The sequence below is a fragment of the Chiroxiphia lanceolata genome, chromosome 1 (assembly GCF_009829145.1).
Source record: "Chiroxiphia lanceolata isolate bChiLan1 chromosome 1, bChiLan1.pri, whole genome shotgun sequence".
NCBI lineage: Eukaryota > Metazoa > Chordata > Aves > Passeriformes > Pipridae > Chiroxiphia > Chiroxiphia lanceolata.
This window is the reverse complement of record NC_045637.1, coordinates 62,737,034-62,745,967: the sequence shown is the minus strand read 5'-3', so window position 1 is coordinate 62,745,967 and position 8,934 is coordinate 62,737,034. Positions and strand designations below refer to the sequence as shown.

Here is an 8,934-nt window from a genome sequence, read left to right as displayed (position 1 = left end):
ACAAGGGAGATTCCCTTTGATGCTGCTGCCGGCGTGGGCGGCTGAGGGCAAGGGAAGGGAGAGAGAGAGGGTGGCACTTTCCGCCCACCGCTCACCCCGGGCACCGGCCCTGATAAAAATACTCCGCTTTCCATGCTGTCATTTCTCCTTTGCATCTCGGCCTCTCTGCTGGGAAAGGGACTCCGCGGAGCGCCTCTGCCCTCCGGGGCCACTCACCCCCCTCCAAGCGGGCTACCCCCAGGAGGATTAAAGCCCCACCGTCATCCTGAAACTGGCAGCTCCTCACTGAGAGCGCGTGCGAGATCAAAACGTCGGTGCCAGGCCGACGGTCCTAGAAACAGTATTGCCTCCCCCCTCCTGCTTTTCCTCCCCCGAGTACTCCGTTCAACTTCGCAGCTTCCTCGAGCTGTTCCTGTCTCCCACGACGTGAAAATATCGTCATGCGAGAAGGCTAAAAAAAAACCCCAGCCAACAAAACCCACTCCAAACCCAAAACCGGTGGCAAGAGTGTTTTGAAAGCCTTTAAAATAATCTTCGAGGCGCTATTTACAGAACTGCTACACAGGAAACGGGATATTTGGAGAAAATGATTAGAAAGTGGCGTTGAGAGCGCTACGCGCTTCGGGGAGATGCGAGTGTTGCGCAGGGAGCCGGGTGCTCAGCAGCAGCGGCGCTCAGCCAAGCAGCAGTTCCCTCTGGGGAGAGCACGGTCTGCTGTCCTGCAGTTGTTTGTGACGCAAGAGGTCACTCACTATATGCCGTGCGCTTCCCAAGCGGCGAAAAGGAAGTTCTTCATGCAAGGAACTCCCAATTATTAAGCATAAACACCGAGGCGGAGGGAGAGATAAGGGGCCAGGAACAACACAAGGCAAATTGTCTAACTGATGCGTACACAGCTTGATTCGCTGATTCGCTGGAGGCGATGGTGCAGGAGTGAGGGCCAGCGGATGTCGCTCCCGGGGCTTACTGGATAACTCAGGATAATAAAACAAAGCACTGCAACAAGAGGGGGAAGCCTGCTGCGATGTGAAGGAGGCCTTGGGAGAAATAAAGCTCCGGGAAGTGGGGAAGATTGTCAAGTGACATTTGGTGGGTGCTGCCAGAGCTGGGGAGACTGATGGTTACGCAGGGGCACTGGGAGCAGACAGTGTGGAGAGGCTGAGGGGTTTCAGTGCCCACCCATGCATTTGCATTTATGGCCAACTAACTTGATGACAACTCCTTATCAGAATTTGCAGTTGGCTTCCCCAAGACCAGAACTTGTACAGTCCAGGCCAGTCTTTAGGCTGCAAATTTCTGGGGTCAAGGCAATGAAAATGTCACTGGTTTTAGGCTTTTACCACAGGATATCCAAGTCAAAAAATGCAATCCAGAAATCCTGATCAGCTGCCGTCTATTTGAAGGCACCTAAATTGGACAGTGATAGGACATGGGGGAATGGCCTTAAGGTGCAGAAGGGCAGGTTGAGATTAGAAGAAGTTCTTTACTGTGAAGATGCCAAGGCACTGGAATAGGTTGCCCAGAGAGGTTGTGAACTCTCCATACCTGAAGATATTTGAGACTAGGCTGGATGTGGCTTTGAGCAACCTGGTCTAGTGGAAGGTTTCCTGCCTATGACACAGGGGTTGGAACTAGATGATCTCTAGGGTCCCTTCCAACCCAAATCATTCTATGATAGATTCAGTAGTGCCACAAAAATGACACCTAGTCTAACCTCCTATGCAAAGAGTATCCCCTGGGGGTTTTCTTTATAAAATTTCCTATCTTCCTCCAGGATGTAGAAACCAACTGTTCCTCTGCCTAAATGCCACCTTCTAGGAAAAACCCAAAAGAGGAATCAGGTGGTGCATCCAAATTACACAGTAGCTCAGTAGTTTCAGCACTTGCACAGAAAATAGAACATCCATTCACATAGTTTGTCTGGGGCAGGGGGCGAGGGTGGGGATGGGGAAACTCAACCTACATTTCCCACCTCCCAGGAGATTGCTGTAATCCCTGCATCATTCTGGGTGGTATCTCACCCACCTGTTTGAAGTGGTGAAGCCACTTTCAGGTTTGCGTGCAAGCACTGTAGTCTAGTGCTTCAGGCTGTCTGCTGGGATGGAGGAGATCTGCCTATCCATTCCTGCTTCAAGTATGGCTTGTGTTATTTCATATTACACACCTATAGTATAAAAATACTATCATGGCCTTAAGCGAACTTTCTTGCCTGACTGAGCACAATTTCTATGTAAAAGTGCCTTTTCCCCTCCATACCTTCCTAGGCAACCAATAACCTGGTGATGAGGCCATTCTCTCACATAAAGGTCAACGTGGATATGAGTCTCCTAAAGGGGAGAAAGGACCTGAATCACAGTTCTTCTGTTTTCTAGGAAGTGGTATAACTGAAAAAGCTACAGAGCCAACAGAAGATAGTACCCACCTCCTTCCAGGTCTGTCTTTGAAAAAGCTCACACGTGAGCATCTTCAAGGTAGAGTTCTAATACCCTGAGATTTCCTGCAGTCCTAAACTACGTATCCTTGCTCCAGAGGGGTGGGATTTGGGATATAGCCCGTACCAACTTGTTGCAGTAAGTCTGTTTCGTATCCTTTTCTCACCCTGCAAGCATGTGAAGAGTTAGATGATTAATTTGGCTTTCTGAATTTGTGGGGATGGGACACTATAAAATACACTGCAGTTTTTAAGCTGGTCATCCTAAAACATGGTTGGATTTAGGTCTGAGTCAGAATCCTGCCCTTCAGAGGAAAATTCAGAAAATAAATGTAACAGTTTCTGGCGCTGATCAGGGCGATTAAAGTCTTGAAAACAGGATGTGATCCTGGTCAAAATGACACTTAGCTGAGTTTGATAGCCGAGAACAGCAGCTCTGCCTCAGCTGCCTTACATGGTTAGGCCAGCAAGTTTCTATATGTGAGGTAGTCCTACAACAGGTTGTCAGGACACCCAGTTTATCACTGCTGTGTTTCCAAACTGAAAGAGGAACTTATTCCACCTCCTTTGCTTGAAAGTTGTCCTTGTCAAATAGAGGTCATGATGGGGAAGAGGAGAAGGTGTATCTTAGCCTACCCCCTGCCAAAACTGAGTCGTAGTCTTGACTAAATTAAGTCTCAATCTAATCTAGCCTGCTGTCACACTTTTACAGTCAAAAAGTTTATCTTTTCTTTTCACAACTAGTTGAAGAAATGGTCGTGTGGTTTATGCTCAGATTTTCCAAATGACTATAATTGGATTGAGGCCATGCATTGGAAATTTTTGCCTCAAAGGAAGAAATTTTGAGAAAGATTCAAATGATTCAAACCCAGTCTTTTATGAATGTTAGAAATATGCACAGTATGCTTTGTTCACAATAGCTCTGTTTTCCCAGACAGAAGCTCCACCAACTGGTGGAATTGCCCTGGAATTCTGCAATACCACAGATGGGGAGGCTTGAATATTCCTGGACTGACTCAGCCTGTTCACTTTGCCTGGCTTGTAAGACAATAGACGATTCTTTCTTGCTTGTGGAGATCCAAAATTAAAAGTAAAGGAGGTCACATATGAGCAAATAGAACAATTGCCTGTTAGACAAAGCCATTGACTGAACTGTGATCATATTAAGCAGAGGGGCTGTTGAGAGCATAATTCCTGCTGCCCACGTAAGAGCTGATTAGGAATGGGAGAAGCCAGGACCAGACAAGGTTCAGACATGCAAGCATAGCAGATTATTAAACAAGGAGATGAAGGAGCATTCAGAGGGATCTTAAATTAAGTACATTAATTATGTAATAATGAAGCAGCTTTAAACTGGATTTATAATGGATACAAAAGAACTGCATTTTGCATTGGCCTTGATACTTTCAAAGGGACAATCTTACTTGATTGTGCTCACTTAAAGAAAAATTAGAGAGGAGAAGAAAATAAAAAAAGTTCAAGCTCATCTTACCCTAGGCAAATATCTCAAAGACCGGAACATTTATTACAGAGAGATGGATTTTAAAAAAGGATCAAGGCCATGGGGATGGTTTATAATATTTTTAAAATATCATAAAATTATATAAGTTAATAATTAGTTAATATTTTTAATAAAAACTAACATTTCCCCCTCCATCTTTTAAGTAGTAAAATAATGGCAATTAATAAAATAATAGCAATTATCATTATTATTTTGTAATTTATTTTTATGGCTTCCTTTTGAGCCCTTAATTTCTAAATTTAATTCTTGACTGGATTGAGAATCTTTATTCCTCAGAAGGAGTCTCTTTACTTACCACATGGAGTACTACACAAACACAACTGTAAAGAAAATAATAATTTACATCAGATAATAATTTAGGCTTGTTCTGCAGGCATTGCCTTTTTGGCAGACCTTCTGTTTGTGTTGATAAAGGATAGCTCCTCAAAAACATCAACTTGTTATTTATTTACTTTTCCTAATATCTTTCTGTGAGCAGAACCTTTTCAATTTCATCTGCTTTTTATTACTTTGTCTTTCTGGTTACCCTGTTTGTTTTGCTCCTGATGATCTCCAAATCATTTACCTATGTCACCAAGCAATGCATTTCATTTACTGTCTCTCTCACCTCTTCTTGGACTACATTTGCTCTGTTTGTCTCTTTGCCTTCTCACTCCTGTGCTATCCGAACTGCCCATTTCCGAGAACCAAGGGGTAGCACTTCTTCAGCTGCCGTAGGATAAGGGGTTTGAGGAGAGGAGTGGGAAATCTCAGCTGCCAAAGCAACTGACTGTCTGGGTTTGGTTTTTGCTTTATCTCTGTCCTGGCTTGTGCCTTTGTAGAAATCCATTTACCTCTGCTCTGTTTCCCCATCTGTAAAATTACAATAGGGAGTTTAGGAAATAAAGACACATAAATGAAAGCTAATTATTATTATTGTTTATGTCTTACTACAGCACAGGCCTCAGACCTCTCAATAGCAATGATTCCTTTTTTTTCCTCTTATATAAAGAAATGAATCATTTACCTGAGAGGATCTGGACTATTTCTTTCAGGCTTATCATATCTTAAAGATCAGAAGTGGGCACTAGTATCACGTCACAGGTTAAGAGAGTTTAAGCATCAGCTTTCTTCAATCATGTCTAAACCTTCTGGCGTCTCTGAATCAGCTGAGATACGCTGTTAGAGTGAGCTGATGAAATCAGTTCCATTTCCTCCCCCCTGCCCTTATACCAAAGAACAAATCGTGGTGTATGCACTCTAGGCCTGAACTTACAGCCCTGGCTCCAGGAATAGGATGATGAGCTCAGAGGCTAGTATTTGGGGTTGTGAAAATCATCTTGAAATCCAAACTTGAATGAAACTGGCAAGTCATGGCTGCCGCAGCCCATTGCGGGCTGGAAATGTCATCCCTGGAGCTGTGTTACACATGCTGCTCTGTGCAGCCCTCTGGAGATGGTGGGAGTGAGGAGTGCCAAAACAAACTTACAAACAAAAGGAGCAAAGTGCACTGAGCACAGGTGTGCTGCTTAGGTGTTGTGGTTTAACCTGGCAGGTAGCTAAACACCACACAGCCGCCGGCTCACACTTCCTATTGCCCTCCCCTCCCCCAGCAGGATGGGGGAGAGAACTGGGGGGAAAAAAGTAAAATTAATGGGTTGAGATAAAGACAGTTTAATACGAGAGAAACGGAAGGGAAAGTACTACTACTACTACTACCACCACTAATTAGAATATACAAAACAAGCAATGCACGGTGCAATTGCTCACCACCTGCTGACTGATGCTCAGCCCGTTCCCAAGCAGCGCACCCCAGCCAGCTTTCCCCTAGCTCTATATGCTGAGCATGATGCCATATGGTATGGAATGTCTCTTTGGTCAGCTGTACAGGCTGTGTCCCCTCCCAACTTCTTGTGCACCCTCTTGTGCACTGGTGGGTTTGTACGAGAAACTGAAAAGTCCTTAACTTAGTGTATGCACTGCTCAGCAACAACCAAAACATCAGTGTGTTATCAACATTATTCTCATCCTACATCCAAACCACAGCACTATTACAGATACTGGGAAGAAAATTAACTTCTTCCCAGCCAAAACCAGGTCATTAGGGAAGCTTAACTCTTCTACCAAAGAGCAGGAGCCTGCTGCCATTTCTGCAGAAAAAGCTGTGAGGAAGGCATAAGGGGATGCTATTGCCTCAGACTCTTCAGGAAAGCATTTGAGCTTGGAAATGTCTTGGAAAGTCAATCTTGAAAATTGACTGTTCCCTCCCATTTCAAGGGGGCAAGGAACTTGACAGTCTCACATTATAATTGCACGCTACGCAAAAACCTACAGGTGGAGTACTGTATGAGACAGTGATGTGGTTCGAATAGCAAAAAGTTTGAAATAACAAGCAGTGAAAGTCAAACCCATCTAAATACAGTTTTAGAAAACAACCATCACTGCTTCTGGGGCACCTGGAGCAGAGATCCAAAACTACTGAAAGGATACGTGTCTCAGTGATGGACATAAGGGGGAGAATGGCAGAGAAGAGAGATTTCATGCCTCCTCTTCTGCTTGCTTAAGTTACCCTCTGAGTGCTTGAGCATCGCAAAGGCAAACAGGAAGCACTACAGTGGATCTGAAAATCATTGGAGTTGCTCACCACTGCACAAATGCCCCAACTCTGGCAGTGTCCAAGGCCAGCTTGGAGGGGCTCTGAGCAACTTGGTCTAGTGGAAGCTCTCCCTGCCCATGGCAAGGGGTTTGGAACTGGATAATCTTTAAGGTCCCTTTCAACCCAAACCACTCTATGGTTTTACGATTCTATGTGTTTCTCTAGTGAAAGGACCTCCCTGTTTTCAGAGGAACAAAGTTGTAATAGATTCTCTTTAATTCCTGTGATTCTGACAAAGAACACCAGCAAAGGTCTTTGCAAAGACTACTTAAAGTCAGCATCATCCTGTATAGTTTTGGCCAGTCTCAATTCTCTGCCTTACACGAAGGGAATGGAACGTCGCACAGCAAGAGAATTTATGTTTGAACAGTTCCCTATTTTTTACTAGGATATGTTTTGTATTTTTGTAATAAATTTGTTGGGGATGATGAGGCAAAAGCTTTGTCACGTTGCAGTTAAAACTGGCAAGAGAAACTATTTAGAAGTTCTGGGCAATTTAAAAAGCAAATTTCATTGCAATTTTCTCTTTCCTTCACCAAATCTATCATGTGCTGAGTCCTAGAATAACTCTGGTGTTTTCACCCTACCAAAATTCCCCACTGATCATTCTGCACAGTTGTGGTTCCATGCAAGTGGGAAAAAAAAGCTTCCTGCCATCTGTTCTAAATTAAATATATTTTCTTATTATATTTCCCTGCTTTATTGCTTTTTTGTTGCTGATGAAGTAGTAAAAGCTAAATTTTCAATATTTCTACTCTTAAGAGTTTAGGCAATTCCCTTTATTTTCCACGCTGCTGCTCTTAAATGAAACTGTATTATTGTGTTTTCAACAGACAGGTAACACCACTGAGCTTCTCCTTCTTATCATTCATTATACCTGTTCCTAGCACGGTATTTAATAATGCCAAGAACCTGAAACGCTATCATAAATAGGCTTTTATTAAAAATTGTGACATTTCACGATCCATTCCTTTTTAGCTGTCCGGTTGGCTCTTTAATCGCTTCGCCGAGGCACAAACTTTTCTCGAGGGCTCCACGTTACCTGCAGGGTCAGTGTCGCCCCAGCACACTCCATTAAGCTCCGTTTATCTCTCATTTCTGCTCACGCGCTGCTTTCGGATTTATTTTTTCTGTTTTTAAACTTCACCGGCGGAGCCGCCGCCGCTTCCCCCACCTACCCGGCGAAATCCACACGCTGCCCTTTGCCGTGCTGTGCGTGGCGAGCGGCGAAGCCCCGTCAGGACTAAGTTAAGCAGTGGTTCCCAGGCAGAGCAGCCGCGGGGCGCGCCAGCTGGGACTGTTTGCTTTCACCCCTTTTTTCCCACCGTTGGCCGGGGGCCGCCTCGGGGAGGAACATTTCCCACCTTCTCAGGGGCTCTCCCCCTTGCCCCCACCGTGTCCCCCGCGGGGCGCGGGCAGGTGACGGCGGTGGCGGCGGCACGCGCGCCCGGTCCCGTGACGCGCGCGCCCGGCTGAGCGCCGCGTGACGGCGGCGGCGGCGGCGGCGCCAACAGGTGTCCTCGCGCCGCTTCCCGGGACACCCGGGGCCCTCCCGGCTTGGAAGGGACCGCTGGAGATCCCTGCCAAGGCGGGGTCACCTAGGGGAGGTCGCTCAGGGACGCGTCCAGGTGGGCTTGGAATATCTCCAGGGAGCTCGGAGACTCGGAGACCTCCCTGGGCAGCCTGTTCGACTGCTCTACTCTACCACCCTCAGCATAAAGAAGTTCTTCCTCATGTTGAGGTGGAACTTTCTGTGTTTTAGTTTATGGCCATTGCTCCTCGTCCTGTTGCAGGGCACCACCGGACAAAGCCTGGCACCGTCCTCTTGGCACCCGCCTCGGAGATACTTAAATGCATTGAGATCCCCTCTAAGTCTGCCCTTCTCCAGACTAAACAGGCCCAGCTCCCGCAATTTCTCCTCGTAAGAGAGATATTCCAGAGCCCTCGTGTCTGTTCTTGGAGCGGGGAAAAACTCCGAGAAGCCTCTTTGCAACTTTGGGAAGCTGGGAAGGAGACGGGGATGGAGACGCCCCCGCTCCGGGGCACGGCGCGCCCCCGGCACGGCACCTCCTCGGCACCGTTCCCACGGGGGGCTCACCGGCCCCGCGGCGGAGTCCCGCTCCCCCCACGCCGGGATGTGGCGGTGGGAGGCGTTCTGGAGCTGCTGTGGGACTGCCGGGCCCCGCCGCTCGTCCCACGCAGGCGGCGGGAGCAGCGGCGGCTCCGGAGCGGCCCCGCCAGAGCCGGGCGGGAGAAGCTCCGCTTCCCAGAAACCCGGGGACCGGCTCTTTTACGCCGTTTATTTTCCGCGGAGGGTGGGGTGGGGGTTTCCCGGGGGGTCGGGGT

The 8,934-nt window shown here is 47.0% G+C and overlaps 1 long non-coding RNA gene across 1 annotated transcript; it reads left to right on the top strand.

The window, feature by feature from the left end:
* The first annotated feature begins 731 nt into the window (after window positions 1-731).
* Window positions 732-3,604, top strand: LOC116793629. The gene is made up of 4 exons (XR_004359544.1): window positions 732-1,089; window positions 2,373-2,456; window positions 2,532-2,570; window positions 3,366-3,604. It is a non-coding gene; the product is annotated as an uncharacterized LOC116793629 (long non-coding RNA).
* Window positions 3,605-8,934: the final 5,330 nt, after the last annotated feature.